This window comes from Ambystoma mexicanum, chromosome 10 (assembly GCF_040938575.1).
Source record: "Ambystoma mexicanum isolate Mex_15411 chromosome 10, UKY_AmexF1_1, whole genome shotgun sequence".
Taxonomy (NCBI): Eukaryota; Metazoa; Chordata; class Amphibia; order Caudata; family Ambystomatidae; genus Ambystoma; species Ambystoma mexicanum.
Genome location: NC_090932.1, coordinates 820,873,448 through 820,895,504, shown reverse-complemented (window position 1 = coordinate 820,895,504; position 22,057 = coordinate 820,873,448).

Sequence of the window (22,057 nt, the reverse complement as noted above, 5' to 3'; positions counted from 1 at the left end):
GCATGGGCTTGAATGCCAATACAGCCAAACGGCAAGATCCCATAAGGGACACCTGTTGCCCTATACGTAATGCTGACCTCGAAGACCTGTTGCATTTCCTTTTTTGTCCAACTTACTCCTATATTATTATTTATTTTGCTAAAAGGATGATCATACCTGTCCTAAAGGAGTTTTCGTTTGCACAATGACGTCCTGCAATGTATTTTGTATTTGCAGCTGATTCGGGCTATGTGGCATGGGCATTATTGCAGTATCTAAAGGGGGTAATGAAAGTAAGGAAATCGTGAGTTTTTTATTATGAATTTAATCATGAGTATTTTATGTTAAAATATGGAATTTTATGGATTAAATGTTTTTGAAAATGTGTATGATTGAATATTTATGGATTAGTATATCAGAATAAACATGTTGACTGACTTCCTTCATCTTCTCTCTTGCTTTCGTTTGGTCCATCTTGACACAGACCAACATTGGCCTTATACTTGGCCCCCTAAAAAGGAAGAGGCCCACCAATCCCAAACCAGCTGGCCCTTTAATGCATTCGTGCAAAAGACTCAAGGCTGCCTCTCTGCCCAGTCACATGCCCCATTCACCAACATGTTCTTTCTTTTCATTTATCAGTTAACTTCAATATAATATAATAAATAAAACACTCACTGTTAGATCCAGCCTCCGCGGCTCTGCGCGCGGGGAGACTGCATCAGTAATGATGATAGGCCGCGCGGCCGCTATGTCGCAGCTCCAGCAGGAGCGAAGAAACCACGCAGCACACAGTGCGTAGGTTGGCCCGGAACTGCCTCCCGTGCTCGGGGGCGAGGCTTTTATTAGAGCACCCTGCGTCACCGCGTAGCGGGACGCAGGGTGGATGCAACACTCACAGGCAACAATTCTTACCGTTCTTACAGCACTGCTTGATTGGGGAAGAATTCCCAGAAACACGTCATCCGGCCGTCTGTGTACGTTGACCTGCATGTCAGCACGCCCTGTTCACTCGGCCTGCCCCTCCCCCGCCCCACGTCCTGAGAGCATTGCTAAAGCAAGAGCCCTCCCAGGGACTGGGTTAACAGGGCACGGAGTGCACGCCTAGGAAGCAAGTCCACAACTGAGCGAACACCCCCATATTATGCACGCAAAATGTAAGTGACTGGGGCCAACAACGGCCTGAATCCAGAGCGTGTCTCCCTGGAGATAGAAAAAACACAGGAGGAAGAAGTGGGAAGGAGAGTCCTTTTTACAAAAAAAAACCGATGGAACGTGGTTGTCCATTGTGTGTTGTCTATTGGAAAGCATGAGCCTTTCACACAAAGTAACCAATCTGACGAGGAGGGTGGTCGAGAGGCAATGCAGAATAGATACTACGAAAATCAGTTTGGTTTAATAGCTTTTACCGTTAAATATATTTGTTCTCATTTATTTTAACATTTTTCATTGTGCATGTGCGAATTTAACCTTAAACACTTTCCATTTGCCTAATTATAGTCTTTAAAAAAATACTATATGGTCTGCGGCTAGTGTTGAGGTTCAAATGTCATCCATGTACATGAAAAATAAGGCTACTTCTCTGAGAGAAACACCATTAAATCAGTTAGCATCGGTAATATACCAAAAATGTACAAGTTTCAGCAGAAAGATATTTACAGGACGGGGTGAATGTTTCTGCAGGCAAGACACAGCCCTGCTAAGTGCTGAATAAAGCATGAGCCTGTAAGATCTTTGCAGACCTGAGGCTTGATGGCTAAAAGCCTGGCAAGGTCAACTAAGCCTTTCATCCTTCAATGGATGATGAGCTGAATATCAATTACTTCTGCATAAGAATCAAATATAGAAAATCATTGTGAAATATGTGCGGATCCCTCTTCAAATATAGCAACACGCACGCATTGAGCTGTATCAGGACACACGATGTGAACCTAGTTGTTACTTTGCGAGATAGGAAGACATTTCAAGCTACCGAACCCCTTAATATGGTATCACATGACCTCATATACTTTTATACTTACCTCATACTAACCTCATTAAAGGAGCTTGCCATAGAAAAGGAATATGCATGGACCACAATACTACACAATATATTCACTTTTCTCCTTAGAGCACCACTTTGCACGGTTATCAGTGACACTCACCTTAAAATAGACGTGAATGGTATAGTATACCTCACAAATATTTGCTTTTTCATAGAAATGTACTGTGCAATACTCCATTTAGAGTTTATTATGTTTAACCAGTACACGGAGCAATGCATTAAGTGCCTAACTCACAGTAGCGTTTTATAATTGCAAAACCCCATTGTAAAACGTTCTGTGAATTAGGCCCTTAATGTTTTCATTAGAGGAAAAAAAAACAAGTAGGGTATTGGCGTTCATGATTTCTGATGCATTTATATTAGGAAATAGCACAAATAAATGATGCTTGTCGTTTTTTTTTTGTTATTAAAGGAATGGTTCGGTCAAAAAATGTTATTGTCCCTACGGGGCGGCCATGTTTTTTTAAGCCTAAATCGCTCCATTTTAGAAAAATTTCCTATGGACCTTCCCGAGTTTTCGGCCATTAAACGCACGTGAAAACAGTCATTAGGGAGCTGCCATTTTGTGATAATCCGATCACTTGCCCCATCGCCCTGGCTGACCTGCTTTTGCAGCACTAAATCATATCCCCCGCCCCTGAGCCTGACATTATCAAAACATTCATATTCCCCGCCTCTCTCCGTGACGTTACTGTGCTGCGTAGGAAAACGCGCCCAGTCGTCTTCTACGCGAATTCACACAGAACCCGGAAACCAACACAGGTCAACTCACAACACAGCGCGCCACAATTCAGAATATGAATCAGTAGTTTAAAATCAAACAGCAAGATTGTACATTTGGTAAAGTACATTTATTTTACATTAAGGGGGTAATTCATAGAATTCAGCGCACAAGTGGCGCATGCGGCTGGTGCACAGGGTGCGCGTGTGAATCTCTGCGCCAGCCGCGTGCGCTAGAATCCATTTCCACGCACAGCGTATTCATGGATTTTAGCTACCAAAACCAGACGTGGCGCACAGTGGAAAAGCCATCAAAATCCCCAATCCAGCGCAAAGGGCTGCGATAACCCTGGACCAGCATACAGGGCCGCCACACAGCACACGGCAAGCGGGGAACGTATATTACTGGGGTTCGTGGGAAGTTTTACACGTGAAAGGGCCCTGTGTGAGTGGGGTACGTGTATTCCTGGGGTGCGCAGGAGGTTTCACACACGAAAGAGCCTGTGCGAGTGGGGTACGTGCATTCCTGGGGTGTGCGGGAAGTTTCACACGCGATTGGCCCTGTGCGAGTGGGGTACGTGCATTCCTGGGGTGCGCGGGAAGTATCACACGCGATTGGCCCTGTGCGAGTGGGGTACGTGTATTCCTGGGGTGCGCGGGAAGTTTCACATGCGATTGGCCCTTTGCGAGTGGGGTACGTGTATTCCTGGGGTGCGCTGGAAGTTTCACACGCGAAAGGGCCTGTGCGAGTGGGGTATGTGTATTACTGGGGTTCGCGGGAAGTATCACACGCGATTGGCCCTTTGCGAGTGGGGTACATGTATTCCTGGGGTGCGCGGGAAATTTCACATACGAAAGGGCCTGTGCGAGTGGGGTACATGTATTACTGGGGTTCGCGGGAAGTTTCACACGCGATTGGCCCTGTGCGAGTGGGGTACGTGTATTCCTGGGGTGCACGGGAAGTTTCACATGCAAAAGGGCCTGTGCGAGTGGGGTACGTGTATTACTGGGGTTCGCGGGAAGTCTCACACACGATTGGCCCTGTGCGTGTGGGGTACATGTATTCCTGGGGTGTGCGGGAAGTTTCACATGTTAAAGGGCCTGTGCGAGTGGGGTACGTGCATTCCTGGGGTGCGCGGAAGTTTCACACTCGATTGGCCCTGTGCGAGTGGGGTATGTGTATTACTGGGGTTCGCGGGAAGGTTCACACGCGAAAGGGCCTGTGCGAGTGGGGTAAGTGTATTCCTGGGGTGCGTGGGAAGTTTCACACGCGATTTGCCCTGTGCGAGTGGGGTATGTGTATTCCTGGGGTGCGCGGGAAGTTTCACACGCGATTGGCCCTGTGCGAGTGGGGTACGTGTATTCCTGGGGTGCGCGGGAAGTTTCACACGTGATTTTGCTGTCAGAGCGGGGTACGTGAATTTCAGAGGTGCGCGGGGAGTACTACACGTAAATTGGCAGTGTGGGTCCTCCCAGGTGTTCCCTCTGCACCCTCCACGGCCCCTGCAGGCAGCCCACACCACAGGGGACTACCCTGCACCCCTGGTCAAGTCCCGCAGGCAGCCCATCCACCATGGGCATGCCCCCCAGCCAAGCCACATGTCAGCTTGCACTACTGATCACCAACTCATGTCCCCTTGCACCCCACCCCCCAGCAGTCAGGGGCACCTGCCAGCAGGCCCCCACTCATGTCCCACTCATGTCCCCCTGCACCCCCACCCCCCAGCAGTCAGGGGCACCTGCCAACAGGCTCCCACTCATGTTCCCCAGCACCTCCACCCCCAGCAGTCAGGGGCACCTGCCAGCAGGCCCCCCCTCATGTCCCACTCATGTCCCCCTGCACCCCCACCCCCCAACAGTCAGGGGCACCTGCCAGCAGGCCCCCACTCATGTCCCCCAGCACCCCCACCCAGCAGTCAGGGGCACCTGCCAGAAGGCCCCTACTCATGTCCCCCAGCACCCCCACCCCCCAGCAGTCAGGGGCACCTGCCAGCAGGCCCCCACTCATGTCCCCAGCACCCCCACCCCCCAGCAGTCAGGGGCACCTCCAGCAGGACCCCACTCATGTCCCCCAGCACCCCCACCCCCGAGCAGTCAGGGGCACCTTCCAGCAGGCCCCCACTCATGTCCCCCTGCACCCCCACCCCCCAGCAGTCAGGGGCACCTGCCAGCAGGCCCCCACTCATGCCCCACTCATGTCCCCCAGCACCTCCACCCCCACCAGTCAGAGGCACCTTCCAGCAGGGCCCCACTCATGTCCCCCAGCACCCCCACCCCCCAGCAGTCAGGGGCACCAGCCAGTAGCCCCCCACTCATGACCCCCCCAGCACCCCCACCCCCCATGAGTCAGCGGCACCTGCCAGCAGGCCCCCACTCATGTCTCCTTGCACCCCCATGTAACGCTCACCTGACTCCCACAGAGGCGCTGGCCTGGTTCGCGCTGCTGTGACCTCTTCTAAGGTGATGCGCAGGGTTCGGAAGACGGAATGGACCGGGCCCCCAAATCTGGCTTGTCTGGCTCGCAGAAGTATCCTTCTGTAGGCGAAAATAGGGGATTAACTGTCTGCAGGGTAATGTAATCAGCCTCCCACTTTCCCCTCTCACCCTCCTCGAAACCCTTCTGTGATTCCTCGTAGCGTCTCACCTTAGGGTCTGGAAGGATGAGCTCTCCATCCTGCTTCTGATGCAGGGGCGCGTTGGTATCCAGTTACTTCACTGGATTTTCGGATTGGTGAGAACCAAACTTGCTTGGCTTCCAGGTAAGTTTTTTGATAAGAGGTTCCCCTTGTGTCCATGCATTAATGTACTAATGCTAGTGTCTTTTTCCCCATAGGGGCCGGGGTACGGAATGCCGGGGAACAGGCACCGACCCGAGATGAGAGGTGAAATCCTTGTAGAAATCAGGTAAGTCTTTAATGAGCGTTTTTTTGGTAATGTCTTTTCATTCGCTCATTAACGCTGATGTCTCTTTTTCCCCTTAGGGGCCGGGGTCCGGAAGTGCCAGGATGTGGCGCGGACCCGAAATGAAGAGGGAATGAATCAACAGGTAAGTCTTAACATGGAGATTTAGCTTTCCTTATTCCCTTCTCTCTCTCACCTTTTGTTCTGGTCTTTTTCTCCCTAGGCGCTGGGGCGTGACTGCGAATCCGGATGATCGCTGCTGAACATGGAGGCGCCCAGTAAAGGTGAGTGGAATGCGGCGCTGCAGCGATCGACGCGATGAGCTTTTAAATAAAAGTCTTCCTTTTCAGGATTGTCGGCGAGATGTCTCCGGGATGCGGATTTAGCAGCTAAGGACTTTTCCTTCTTCTGTTCTCTTCTTCTCTTCCTTTGCAGGTGATCCAGGATGCTGGCAGGCGTGGCAGAAGTCAGGATGCAGGAGCAGACACGGTGAGCGTCCAGCTGCTAGATGCAGAACAATGCGAAGCACGTGTGGCTGTTCGGGTGGGGTTTAAATAGCCTTGGAAGAAGTTCCAGGAATGTATCCTTCCTCCAATCAGGTATGTATCCTTCCCCAACCACGCCCGGATGGTAAATTAGTCCCACAGGTAAAGTAGTTCCTTTCAGGCCTCAAGGAGGCCGGGATCCTGCAGCATGGTCTGCATCAGGTAAGTGCACCCAAGCACTTCCATAATGAGCCTGGCGCCTATGGCGCCAGGACTGATGTCTTTTATGAGCCTGGCGCCATAGGCGCCAGGACACTGTCCAAAGGGCCCCTATATGGGATTGCTGGGTCCTCCTTGGGGCTGGATGTCCGCTTTCGGGGACGCAGGGCTTGAACCGGCTCCCCGGGAGCGGGCATCATGACACCCCACCCCCCAGCAGTCAGGGACACCTGCCAGCAGGCCCCCACTCATGTCCCACTCATGTCCTCCTGCACCCCCCCAGCAGTCAGGGGCACCTGCCAGCAGGCCACCACTCATGTCCCCCAGCATCCCCACCCCCCAGCAGTCAGGGGCACCTTCCAGCAGGCCCCCACTCATGTCCCCCTGCACCCCCACCCCCCAGCAGTCAGAGGCACCTGCCAGCAGGCCCCCACCCATGTCCCACTCATGTCCATGTCCCCCAGCACCCCCACCCCCCAGCAGTCAGGGGCACCTGACAGCAGGCCCCCACTCATCTCCCACTCATGTCCCCCCTACACGAAATAAAGATGCACAATCATGGCCCACTTCTACACCAAAAAACCACATCACGCCAACCCATTCTTGAGACGCAATATTTCCCAATCCACCCCACACTGACATGCCTATCTCAAGACACAAACCAAAACTCAACTATGTACATCAACACATGTCCATCACACACATACACTGGTTGGCATTGCTTGTGTAAACCCACATTTTCACATGCATCAACCTAATGAGCGAATCCCACACATGGAACTAAAATATGAAAATGTATTATGTACATAAATAAATAAATGAAATGAAAGCATACCAAAATATCAAACATGAAATGAAAAGCATGTGAAAAAGAAGAGTGAATGAAAATGATAACCAATCCAAAAAAATTTGAAAGAAAAACAGTCCAAACTCTCCCTCCACCAACGCAAATCCAAAGGAAAGGTAAAAAAAAGATATCCATTGTTTCATGTTCATAATGAATAATAAAAAAGAGAAATCAATCCATAGTCCAACTATTTACAATACATTGTCCAGAAAAAAAATCCATTACTCCATGTCCATAATGAAAAAAAAAATCCAAATTAATCCATGATCTAACTATATACAATCCATTGTCCAAAATAAAAATCTATTAATCCATGTGCAAAATTACAAAAAAGAAATGAATCCATTGTCGAACGATGTAAAGGGTCCATGAGCCCAACCAAACAAATGAAACCTACCTAAGAAACTACCTAAAAATAGAACTATATACAAATGTGTGTGGCATTGTCCATTGACCACAAATAAAAGGAAAAGGAAAAGGAAACCTAACTCTAAAAACTATTTACAATGGCAGTGGGCTAGTCCGATGGCTCACTTTTGGATGTCCCGGGCCAGGGCATCATAGAACTCCTGCTCAATGTCCTGGAGGCGGTCGTCTTTTATGGCCCCGAGGGTTCGCAGGGACGACGACATGTTCTCCTCCAACTCCCTGCGATTGGCCTAGAGGCACTCGGCCCGACTCAGAGCCCTACACATGGAGTTCTCCGCCTTGACCATCATGAGCCGTGCCTCTTCTGCCCGCTGCCGCTCTGCATCTATAGCATGGCCTAACCGCTGCCACATGGAAGACACTTCCAGTCATGGGTCCTCCTGCCCTCTGGCCGATGCCTGCCCCGCCGATGTTGAAGGCCCCAAGCCATCATGGCTCCCACCTTGTTGCTGCTGCTGCTGTGCCTCTGCCTGTGCCCTGGCTCTTGCTGCCTGCACATCCTCCTCCGGCTCGGGTGCAGTTGTTGAGGTGGCCACCCCTGCTGGATGTCCGACTCCCGACTGTGGCATGGATGCGTCCTCCACCAGCCTGGCCGCAGGGTCAGAGGCAGCTCCACAGGGTACCCAGGTGATACATGGGTGGGAAGATGGCATGGAGGACGACTGGCATGTAGGGGGTTCAGGTGAGGAGGGGGTCGCAAGGAGGTTCAGCACACGGAGGAATCCAGCACTGGTGACCCATCCCAGCAGGTCAACCCGGCAAAGAGGCACCCGAGATGACGTTCAGTCTCTTCACGAAAAGACCGCACGTCAACTCGCATGCCCCGTTGATGCAACGCTATCCCGGCCAGGACAGGCTCAACACAGTCCCGGATAGCCACGTCCGCAGGGAGAGGAAGGCCAGTTCTTGTGCGCTCATCCCCTCCCTGAAAACGGGTCTGGACGTAGGCATCCCTGCTGGTGCCAGATGATGCAGTGACAGGATCAGGGACAGGTTTGCACACAGGCACCTCTGTGGCAGCCTGTGCTGCACTGCACCACTAGCACTAGTGGAATCCCCACCTCCAGACCCCGTGTGTGTCCCTTCCACGGCCTCTTCCTCCACCTAACCCCCCCACCAATTTGGATGACTCCATGCCATCTTCCTCCGTCAGACCCTGTGGGGTCTCAGCTGCCCCTTCTGCTGCTGAGGAGTCTACCTCCAACCTCTGCCTCTTGGACATACCCTCGGCAGCTGCGGTCTGGGATGCGGCAATAGACTCCTCACTCCTTAACGAGATGACAATCTGGAAGGGGAGCCGGGCCTTGTGTCTCCGGCTGGTGGTGCTATCCCTGCCACTGTGCTCCACAGCAGCCTCTCCGCCCTCTTCATCAGTCGACGCTGCAGACAGGGAGAGATAAAACACAGGCATCAGGGCACAGTACATTGGACTGATTCACACATGACAGTTGTACATGAGTGGCATTGTCAAACTTCAGACACAACATCACACTCCACGACACACATGTCATTTTAACTCACACACATGAGCATTTCCACAGCAATATTGCACCAGGCAGCACCATCCATACACATACAACAGCATGTACAGCCAAAGGTGATCCTGACATCACATGAAACACTGGGAGTGCACTAGACATGCATGCACGCCACCACACTTACATGCATGTGTACATCCCCTCCAACTGTCACAGTGATGAGATCGCCATAAATGTCACATCTGACATTCAGCCTTCTACATATCAGTGTCACGTGTATCCATGTTGCATCAATGTTGCACACTTGTCAAACCCACATACATGCACACGTACACAGTGCAGATACATGCATTATGAACCACCATCCATGCCACAACCATGCCAATGTACATACACAGAAATTCAAACGTGTGTGCTCCCACACCTGCATTTGCCCAGCTTCTTACCAACACATCCACCATCAATGTGTCTCACACCTGAGAGGACTCACATGTGGCAGCCTCACGCCCATGTTCATACACATCCCTACATGGCCCTACAAAAACACATGTGCAACCTGCAAACTACTGGCACACCACGACACGCACAACGTCCAATCACCATACATGTACACTTACCGCTCGACTCCAGACGGGTCTGCCTCTCAAGGATCTGGACATAGAGCGCTGGGCATATGCGTTCCAGGACCCTCATTTGGTGGTCCGACAGCTGGCCTCGGCGCCCGTTGGCATCCGCTGCCTTAGCGAGGCGCCGGGCCTTGTTGAGGGTCCTGGACCTGAAGTCCTCGCAGCGCTTCTTGACATGATGTAAGTCGCGGACTGCCACCCCCTCTGCGTTGATGGCAGTCACGATGTTCATCCAGATCCTGGTCTGTCCTTCATTGTCGGCACGCGAACTTCCAAAGAGGGCATCATACTGCCCCAGGACTTGCTCCACCAGGACATCAACTTCCCTGGCACTGAAGCTGGTGGCCCTCTGCCTCTCTGGTTGGGGGTTGCCAGTGCTGCCAGATGGTGTTGTGCTGGACATGGCAACCCCAGAGGCAGGAGTGGGTGGGCAACTGGGTCCTGGGGCTGGGATGTGGAGCGATGGAATCCCAGTCGGGAGTCTTCTGTTCCAGCAGGGGTGGTCACAGCAACTGCACCCCTGGCTAACGTGCAGGCATCAAATGGCAGGGCACGTGGGCAGCAGGCAGTCAGGCAGCAGCAGATGGCAGGTGGGAGTGTGCTCTGGGCTCTGGGGGGCAGTAATTCGGTCTTCTGGGCAGGAGCGTGGTCTTCCGTGTGTTTTTGCGTGGCCAGCTTGATACGGAGTGATTTGGCACGTGAAAAAATTGCACGTCAGCGCGTAATTCGAGGAAAGGCCCTTAGCGCGTAAGCGCGTCAGCATACGTATGCGCGATTTCACTGGACCAAAGGCCCTTAGTGCGTAAGCACGTAAGTTACATTACGCGCGCGTGCATTTCCCTCATTGCACGTGATGACAGAGCACACGTGGAAAAACTGCACGTCCGAGTGTCATCGCGTGTAATTGGAGGAAAGGGCCTGCGTACACACATATGTGACGTGTACGTGTGGGCCAGTTTAAAAGCTACGTGTAGGACGCCATTTCCTTGTACATGCTTTTCGTGGAGAGTGAGTGGGTTAAATCTGTACTTCTTGTCAGTTCACACGCGATTACTTCACAGCGTTTCTAGTTCGTACTCCCTGTTACCTATGACAGCTCTTTTCTGATTTTTTGTTGGGCCTGTTTCCTCAAACAGCGTTCACTTCTTCTTTTGTCCTGTCTCATCAGACAGCAAACAATTCTTCTTTTGGCGGGGGTGTTGCCAACGCGCACACACGCGTATTTTTCACGTTCTTTTTCCAGGCAGACGGTGAGTCGCGCACATATTTAACAACTGTGCTTGCCCCGTGTGTCGCGTACCCCTTCAGAGGTCATTGTAGGCTGCGTGTATTACACATACGCTTATATGTGTGTTTCTGGGTGCCACAGCATAGTGCGGGTTCATTATTTCACGCACGTGGTCTATGAGGGGTTGCGTGCACGTTATTTTTTTATTTTGGGCTGCCTGTGCATTGGGTGACCCGCCATCTTCCCCCAGGGGTCACAGACAGCCTTTTTAGAGCACTAGGGTACGAATTCCATCTAGTACCCTACCCCTTTGACCCCCAATTGCCCAGGACAATAGTTTACTGCAACTCCCATACGCACAACAACATCAGTGCCATGGTTGGGAGGCGTCCAAGCGGTAAGGGAGGCAAAGGTGGCCGACCTTCAAGAGGTGGGTGTGGTGGGCGTGGTAGGGGACGTGGCCGGGATTTGCAGGATGCCCCTATACCCCCATGTGTGGAGGACTAATCAGGGACACCCATGCCCCCCCATGTTTGAGGGAAACGTGCTGGCACCATCCCAGCTTAGCCCCTGTTGGACCAGCCCATTGTGGCACCTGACCTGGCACAGGATGACTCCCAGGCTGACTTCCAGGTCAGCAAGTCTAGGCCACGTGTGGCACTGCAAGTTGATGTCACCAAGCCACGTGGATCTGGGGCAGCTATGTCATCTGCTGCCCCAAATATGCAGGGTAGGGAGGCTGCAGGGGCAGATGTAGCTCCATCCGCCCCAGCTCTGACTCTCCCAGCCAGGACAGTGTCGGTCCAGGTCCATCAAACTGCGTTCCCCCTGCCAAAATTACCCTGCAACCAATGCCTGCACCAAGACCTATGGTCATTGTGCATTCCCACACTCCTACTACCCAGTCCACCGGTGCTTCTGCCCCTACTGACCAGAGCGGCGATAGCCACTCTGGCTCCGCTCCACCTTTAAAGAAGAGGAAGAAGGGTGCTCTGGCACGACAGGCTGAGACCCCAGACACGGCTACACACTCCGGCACGTAAAGGAAGCCTTGCTTTATTGATGCGGAACTTGATGCACTTGTCTCCTATGTGTCGGCACATAGCCACGAAATGCTGGTGACTGCAGGGTCCAAGACCACAACTGGTCAACGTACAATGTAAGGCACACTGGCAGATCATCGCCGACCGCATAAGTGCCCTTGGATTTGTGAGGCGCACAGCTGATTATTGCAACGAGCGGTGGAATGACCTGAAATGCAGAGCAAAGAACAAGCTGGCCTCAAATCATGCCGCTACTCTGATGACTGGTGGTGGGTCTCCACCAGTGGACAACAAACTCACTGAACATGAGTCTGTTGCTGGGGCCTTTGTCACAGAGGAACAGATCCAAGGCGTGGGAGAACTACCTGATTACGATACATTGTCCGGTGAGTGCCCATGCATGTGTGTGTAATCCATGTGTATGTTGTTTGGGTGACGGGTTCAGATTGAGTGCCAGGTGAGTTTGTGTGCACCTGAGTGGTATGGGTCACCCATGTGCTTCCTCCCATACATTCACATGCCTTGGATTTGGGTATGACTGTATCCCTTCTGGCCACAGTTGCCTATTAAACCCACATTTGTGCACTTTACCTTGAACTGTTGTCTTGCAACTACATTGGTCTGATTCAGTAAGTGTTCATTCATGCTGATTGTTTGCACTCTCCCCTTTTTGCTAGACAATTTTATGCCCTATTGCGACATATGTGATATGCTTCGGTCATTGTTTACAGGCCACACTCGGGCACTATTATTACCTGGTTATGTTAATGATTACACCATTCAGGCTGATGGAGTATTGGCCTGCATAAAAATTATTATAAGGGGCTGTTTGCATGTGGAACATGACAGATGTTTCCTGTGATGTCAAAGTGACCAACCATTGATCAGCCCACAATGACTGTATTTTTGGACACAGGATGTGTTTCAGTGTGTGGCACACACATATTTTGAAACAATATTCAGCATTAATCTTCTCATCATGTCGATGTCACACGGATGTGTGATAGTACTCAATCACTGACATATTGCTGTAGTTTAGTACTTTACCGTGGCTATGCTACATGACATCTGTGTGCTGCCATGTGTCATGTATGTGTATTGGACATGCCACTCACAGCCTGATGTGTGATGGCAGTGCTACCCAACATGCTACAAATGTGTTGCTTTTCCATCTTGCTCTCCCCAGTGTCTGCCTTTTTGACTCCACTTCCAACTCTTTGACAGTGCATGCATGGCAGGGTTATAGTCATGTGGGACATGTGTTGATCATGTACTGGATCTGTGGCTTGTCACGGCCTATGTGTGTGCTATGGTGCTCATGCCTGTTTCCATTTGTTGTCTTTCATGTTTTTGCAGGTGATGACGCACTTGATACTGTTGAGGTTGAGGAGATGGTGCAGACCCAGGAGGAATCTCTGGCACGACCAGACACCAGTGGGGGACGTGGTGTGGTGGTGGATGTGAACCCAATGTTACTGCATACCATACTCTCCAGGGGTGTCTCTGGGTGCACCTCCCCAGACCTCTATTCGGGTGCTGAATCGCATGATGAGACTTATGTGCCGTTGCAGGTAAGTGTTTCTGGCAGGGATTATGTTCTCTCCAACCCACCTGCACCAGGGGAGAACCCTCTATGGGGATGTCAGTGTTGCTAGGTGTGCCTTTGGCGGTTATGGATGCAGGGTCACACTCCACAGCATCTGATCCTGTTCCTGGGCCAGTAGATCAGAGGGGGAATGCAGTCCTGCAGCCTCAGGCAGTGCCAGCACAGCAAGGTGCAGATCGCCTTGCCCCAAACCGGCGTGGTGCCCATCGACGTGGTGGCCGTGCGCCACCAGGCAATACTGTATGGGAAAACCCCATGTACGGTATTGCAACCCAACAGGCAGCATCAGTAAAAATGATGGCTCAGGCAATGGAGAGGGTGGCCATTTCCATTCTGACCCCTGAAAGGCAGATGGAGCAACAACAGCAGGCAACAGACTCCATTTGCCAATCACACAGGGAAGACATGTTGGTGTCCAACAGGGACCGATGGGCGGCACTGGAGACTCTGCGCCAATCGATATCAATAGAGTCCCAGGCCCACAGGGAAGCCCTGAGGGAAGAACTACATACCCTCAGGCAGACTCTGGTTGACCTTGAGGCTTCCACTAATTTTAGGGCAGAACAGCAGCTGGAGCAGCTCACACATTCGCTCTCATCGGAGGTGCAGGCAACACGTGAGGAGATCCGGGCATCACGCGAGGCCATGGGTGCAGAAATGCAGGCAACCCGTGAGGTGCTGCATGGGGATCTCTGCACATTAATCCTCCAGAATCAGACCTTCCAGACCCGCATGCTTGCTGCCATGGAGGACCATACCAGGGCTTTGCGTGGGCTGCCTCCCATAGTGCCACCACCTCCTGATGCAGCGGCAGAGGGTGAGGAGAGCAACAGCAGTTCTCCCACAATGGCATAGCCGTGCAGGCCATGAGCCCAAGGAGGTATTTTTTTTTCTCGCAACATCCACGCAGGTGGGTGTTGGTGTACATCCTGTCCTCGAACCTCCTGGGTGGCCTCCCCCACACCCCCTGGCCCCACATGGCCATTTTTGATTTTTATTTCTTTTTTTACAGTGTTTTGCCTTGTGTGGCTCCCGTGGGCATCCACTGTATTCCGGCTGGGCACATGCAGGCTTGTCCTGAGTTTGGGTTAGATGCTTGGGTTCGTGAGACACACACCCCTCCTGCTTCCTGTTTCCATGGGCTGGCAAAGGGTGTGACCAAGTGACAGTGAATTACACAGTGACGTTGGGCACCCATGAGCTGTGTGGGCAGTCTGTAGTCAATACTGTGTAGACATTTCTAGTGGATATTGTTTTTGTTTTGTACACTGCATGGTGTATTGATATGTGCTTGTGCATCCATGTCTTCCTCCTAATTTGCAGGTTCCTTCCTCATGTTTTCACAAGGCCGTCTACTTTGCAGATGGAGTTCATGTTGTATGCAGTACACTGAGACATTTGCATGGCAGTAACACTGTACAGTTGGAAGGGGTCGATGTGCTGGCATATTCAGGTTGTAAGACTTGCACTACTTTGATTTTATACTGTCATATTTTGCCACTGTTTCATCCTGTGTTTCTGTATTGTGTTGCTGGTAAGTATTTGTTCATGTGTGCTGTTTCTTATTGATTACTGGGAGCATATTTTCTGTGGCCTGTTTCCATTTAAGACAGTGCACTTTGTGACACTTGTGTCATGTGTTGTGCATTCATTTGGTTGCTTTCACATTGCATGACATGCCATGGTGTGTTCGGTAGCTGAGATGGGGAGGGGTTGGGTGACATGGCACTAGTTTCATGTTGTATTTTGCAAGGGGGTAGTCATTCATGCAGCATGAAAATGTGTGTCTTTTTATCACACATCATTGGTTGTCTATAAGTAGGTAGGGATGCACACAATGTAGCACTTCCAGGCGACGAATCTCAGGCTGGTATGGTAGTGACAGTTGACTGTCCCTTATGTCATCATCATTGATTGTCAGCTGGTATGAGCCAGGGCTGTGTGCACTCCGCAGGGGTGTGATTTTAGGTGAAGTAATTAGCCACCAGCTGCGTACGGGCTGCTTCACCACGTGCCCTTTCTTCTCCCATGCGCAGCGGGCGTGCATGTGGTTGGGGATGTGGGGGCACCACCTTGTCCACCGGCAGGCCCTGGCGTGTTGCAACGTTGTGCAGGACATATGCTGCCACTATGATCCTGCACACTACTGGGGGAGCGTATAGTAGCTGCCCACCAGAACGGTCAAGGGAGCAAAAGCGTGACTTGAGCACTCCGAATGTGTGCTCCACTATGTCTGGGTTGCAATATGGGCTGTGTTGTATCTTACCTCGGGTGGCGTGGTGGGGTTCCGAATTGGCGTCATCATGTGGGTGCTCAGAGGGTAGGCACTGTCCCCTGGGGAGGTGATGATGGGTATCATTAGTGGGGTTGTGACATTACTCAGTATGTGACATGCATGCATGTGCAGAGGCATTTATACTCACCAAGCAGCCATGTATCGCCATGCCGCCCAGCTTCTAGTTCCCGTATAGGGTTGACATTCTGTAAATGAAACTGTCGTGGGTGGACCCTGGATAGTTGGCATATACTGAGGTGATGATTCCCTTGGCATTACATACTACCTGGACGTTGATGGAATGCCAGTGCTTGCGGTTTCTGTAGATGTGCTCAGATGCCCTGGGGGGACGTAGAGCCACATGGGTGCAATCAATGGCAACTAGCACTTTGGGGAATTGTGCCACCCCGTAAAAATCCTGGACGGTAGCCTGCCTTTCTGCAGGTGTTCCGGGCAGGTATATGTGCCTGCGGACTGATGGGCGTGAAGTCATGATGGCCAACACGTGGTGTAGGCAGCGTGACTGCGTGGCCTGTGACACCCCCCCACTATAGCAGTTGTCTGCTGAAATGATCCAGTGGCCAAGAAGTGCAGTACAATGAGGACCTTCTCCAGGGGGCTGAGTGCTTGGGATCACAGGGTGGGTGATGTGAGGTCATCCTCCCACTCACTGACCAGGTCGAGTATTATGTGAGGTGGAAACCTATACCTCCATACACCTGGTCATCAGGTATCCCAAAAAGGCTGGTTCTGGGTGTAAAAATTCTGGGCCTGACTATCCTCCTCCGCCTGCGGTATCCCACGACCACTGGCGTCTGAGCTTGTTTGTTGTTTGCACGCACTTTTATGCTGCGCGGGTCCACGTACGCCTGCTTCCTGGTGGCGTACGTGTTTCCGGATTAGCGCGTCTTCTTTGGCGCTCGCGTTAGTCCCATTCAATTCCATGAATACGTGTTTTGAACGTGCGTGTGGGTGTTCCGCACATTTGCCTCCTGTACTTCCCCCGTGACGCCCACATTTTCACGCATTGTTCCCCATTCCTCATGTCACGCCCCCTGTTCCGCCTACTTTTGTTGTGTGCGCCGCGCTATGTGGGATTTCCCTGTGCGCGTAGTGCACGCTGTTTAGAGACATTTAGAGACATGTAGAATTTTGGCGCACATCCTGGGATTTACACGCGCACGGACTTCCATGAATCACTGTGCGTGGGTTTCGATGCGATTTTTGCACTTGCGCTGCGATTCGCACGCTTTTGCATGCTTGCGCCGAAAATTTCAGCGCACATTAATTCCATGAATCGGCCTGTCAATGTTTAAAGAATATTCAGCAATTGGCATATTAAATCGGAATGGACATTTTTTTCTTTGCTCTCGATCCGCAAATCTGCAAAAGTTCATTGTGAGTCACGCTCTGTTCCTTTATCGTACACAGGCTCTTGGTTTTCGTTAAAAGAAGCACTCTGGATGCACGGTGATCCGCAAGGCTGTTCCATCAACTAGGCACTATGCCACCGTAAAGGTTGATATGTTGCTTCTAGCCGCTAGTACTGCGTAAGGGCATATGGGCCCTTGGCGATCGCCCCATAAAATGGTCAACGTTGTGCAGTTGTTTACAAGAAGCTGCAGCTGGCGATTAAAAAAACTGTCTGCCGGGGTATGGAATTGGTGGCAGTAGCAGTACGGTAGGATGTACCTGTTTAGAAAACATAAAAATTGAAATTAGTCTCACCAGCCGATCTTTATTACTATTCTTCATTTTAATTTTTACGGCCGAGCTGAAACTATTTGCTTGCGAGGATAGTGCAATGGAGTATGTTCGGCTCTAAAAGCAATGCGAAAACTAACAAAATAAATCGAGGTAAACACACAATCTAATGATTTTTTAGCATTGAACCACTGAGAAACGACTGTTTGTCTACATGCGTGTCGAATGGGCACATGCATGACCATGTGCCCGAAAGAAAGACAATCCCACAAATGTTGTAATTGATCTTCATTCATTCATTCATTAATTCTTCATTCCGGTATAAAAGCGTCTAAAGAGTTACTTACATTACTTACATTATATTTGCCATTTCCATTGTGTCTCAGTGTAATGCAGTCCGTAAATCCCACTGTGTTCGTGCCAACGATTTTTCCATGTACTGAACTAACATGAAACTCGGTCTAGTTTCAGAATTTTCAGCCTTATCGTCTCTTACGTTATTGCCCCCCTCCTTCAAATGAAGTCCTTTCGGCATGGTCCCTGTCCCTCAAGGTCAAAAAACAATAGAACCTTATACTGCCAGTGCGGGTCGCGGGCCGCTTCAGCCCGCGAGCAAAAAATCAAAGCCGCTGACCTTCACTCTGCATGAGCATACATTCTTACTTTGCAACATCCCGTGTAAAGCCATCTGTGAGAACTTGAATTTCGACTCCATCTTTGTACTAGGCCTCAATGTGCAAATGCAAACTGGCTTCTCTCCCATCTGCAACGCCTCGCTTGGCGCGTTCTAAGGCCCCCAATTTTGTACTTGTTGTCCGCGAGCTTTGCAGCCCTAGAGAACCATACCTATGGCGACATTGACTTTTTGGGGGAAGGTCAGGGAAAGTATAAAGTATCCGGGGAGTAGAGTTGAAAGTGAGATTTATTGTTTGTTTGTTTTATTATTTGCAATACGCAAGCCTCCCCTCAGTTAACAGTACGCAGCATTTACATGAGATTGCAAAACTTAGTTACAGCAACAAAAATATATACATACACATATTCACAAGGTCAGCGATATGAGGTCTATAGAGAGAGAAGTCAAAGATGACACCCATGTTGTTCGCCACTCAGGATGGTGAAGGGAGTGGTTCGGGTTAGCATACTTTGTATGTACACTGTACAATAAAACATTTTCACAAAAAGACAATCAGATTACAATGATTTAAACCGGGATTTGTACTTCCCAACCAGCTCTGCTTTGGGTGGACATGGCACAGTGGCAATGTTTGGTGGCAATGCATCAGTGCTCTGCACAGAAACACTCAAAATTCCATGTGTGTGCTTCTCTAGTACAGTAACAATAAATCCTTTAACAAAGTCGAACTCCATTTCCTCATATACTGGTTTCACCACCCATTTCTTACTTCTTTTTGCAAAGGCCGTAGTGTAGCGAGGCATCCCTACATTTCCCGTAGTCTTAGACTGTTCACGGCACACATTCTCGTTATGGGCCAAGAACGCTAGTAGAGTCCTATGTTTCATGCCCTGCATGCCGAAATGCAATCGCTTTGGCCTGTACTTTAGGCACATATTGTGGAACACCTCCAATCCTCCTGTGTGACAGAATTCAGTCAGTCCCCTCAAATATCTTGCTAGAGTTTTATCGAAAACAATCTTCTCAATGGCTTTGTGTGTAGGTGAAGATGCAATCAACCACTTCTTCTTCCGTGCCTCCACTGTGGACAAAGGGCCATGTTCACATTGGTGGAAATGTTGGTTTTCTGTCCAGCAGTGAACGTTGGTACAGTGGTGCATCAGTGACTGACATTTTTCAAGTAGCATTTCCATTAACCCCTCACAAGTTTTGGAGCTCCACCAAAGATGGTTGCTGATAGACTGGGACCACTGTGAAATACTTTCCAAACTTTTTCTTTACCTTTGCCGAGATTTTCTTATTGATTGATTTAGCAAGATGCCATACGTCAAATTGATGTTTAATATGTGGGAACTGCTCTCTCATTGTCTTGGCAATTGAAATGTGTCTGTCCGTGGCTATGAGGTCAATGTCCATTCGCCTCGATTGTAGATATTCCAATGATTTTATAAATCCTAGTTTCTCCATGGCCACTGAAGATGTACATTGGGACACCTGCATGACCACCGAACTCACAATTTGTTTACTATTCATGTCCTGAAAGTGGTAGGTGCAGTACTTGGCAAAAAATCCAGGGCTGTCGCACTGTCCATCGCCGGCTAGCCTGAATCGTTTGCCTTCGGATGTACTTGCTAGAGACAATTGTTCAATTTTCCAAGCATCACTAATGGCCGGAAACAGATAATCATGTTGGTATTTGTAGTACTGCGTTTTAGAAATGAAATGGAGTCCCACAAACTGAAAGAAAGACTCTAACTTTCTAAAACTGGACCCACTAAAAAGTGAGGCAGCTGCACACAGTAGATTGCCTGTTGGCAGTTTCCCCCGCATCGGTTGTGTAGTCCATGAGAATGTATGATTTAATCTACAGGCGGCATGTATTTTGACCTTACTGCCTTGTTTTTGACGAGTCACATGAATTAATGGCTTCCCACATACTTTCCCTCTAACGGAATGCCCACATTTCAGCATACTTATAATATCCATCAAACAACTGTCGAAAACTATGTATTTGCCCTCTTTCATTAGACTGTCATCCGGCGTCAAAGTTGTTTCGGACTGTGACGTTGAGGACATATCACCACATTTGAAAGAAATATCACTGATATCAAGTTCTGATGTGTCGGTCAGTGCTGCTGCTGGTTCATTCTCTGTCATTTCAACTTCTGTTACTTCAACATTGATGGGAGAACACAACAATGTTGACAGCTTTTTGGGTCGCATTTTTTTTTGCTGTGTAGACTGTGAATTGATCTGCGACTACTTCAGAGCTATCTTCAATACATTCAGTATCATCTTGTTTTGGTGGTGCGGTCGCACTATAGCAATGGTCCAATAAAACTTTACTGGATTCTCCGGACACATTCAATTCATGTTCTGGTCATTGGACATAAGCATCTCAAGTCTCAACACGCATAATCTGAATTAATAGTTCCTCCATAGTGTAAATGGTCTGGCAAGCAACATCTCTCATTTGCTTCACTGTCTGTGTATGTATAGTTCGTACACCCACAGGTAACTAGAGGACAGATTGGAAAAGGGATGTTCAGTTTAAACACAAGATAAAGTATAGTACAATTGACAGGAAAAAACATAATATAGTCCCCAGCACAAACCAATTTCTAAAATGATGACCTGTTTGTAACTAACCTTATTTTTGTTTCTTTTCTTTGCAACTTTCTTGACTCGAACTTCAAGATCTGCATGCTGTTGCTCCGATTCGTTTCTGCATGTCTTCCCTTCCTCTTGCGCTGCAACGACTATATTTTCTGGATCCGCATAGACAGCACAGAATGACGCTCCATCGCCTCCCTGAAACATAGTACTTTCATTACTATGCATCACAATATTGAAAACATAATACACATGTGAGGACGAACACACAGGTACATCTCAATAGCTAAACGTGAATTAAACATTGTGTAGAACAATCAAACAACAAGTATTCCAGCTCTGATGATCTAGTTCGATGGAACTGTCAGTATCCATACCTCTGGCTCTGCATGGACTTCCATGAATGATTGTATTGGAGAGGAGGCATCAGCAACTCCCTGAAACACAGTACTTGCGTTAGTATGGTTTTCAATATTGTAAACATAACACACACTTGGGGTTGACGGCACAGGTACATATAGAGATAACCACAAATGATGCATTGTCTAAAAGAATCAAGGAATATCTAAATATGATCACATTTCATCGACTTATTTCTCCGATTTATTTACATCTGCATCACCTAAATGGGATGTTGTGATTGTAGTGGAAGCTCCGTCCTCTCCCTGAAACACAGTACTTGCTTTAATAAGGAAGAAAGTATAGCAAATGGAATCACGTTATATGATCATGTTCGATGGAGCTGTGAGTATCCATACCTCGTGCTGCTGAAGAATATCTAGGGATGTTGTAAATGTAGTGTGCACTTCCGAAAGCTGTTGTGCCGATTCGTATACGCAAGGTCCCGCTTCCACTTCCCCTGGAATTACTTAAATGTCAGGCTCCGCATGAAGTGCAGCGGTTGACGCTCCATCTACTGCCTGAAACATAGTACTTGCATTAGTAAGCATTACAATATTGAAAACATAACACACACTTGGAGTCGACCGCATAGGTACATATCAACGGCTAACCACGAATTAAACATTGTGTGGAACAATCAAACGACAAGTATTCCAGCTCTGATGATCTAGTTCGATGGAGCTGTCAGTATCCATACCTCGTGCTGCTGAAGAATATCTATGGATGTTGTCAATGTGGTGGACGCTTCAGCATCTCCCTGAAAGACAGTTCTTACATTAGTATGGATAACACTTATTATAACTGAAAACAAACACCAGGGG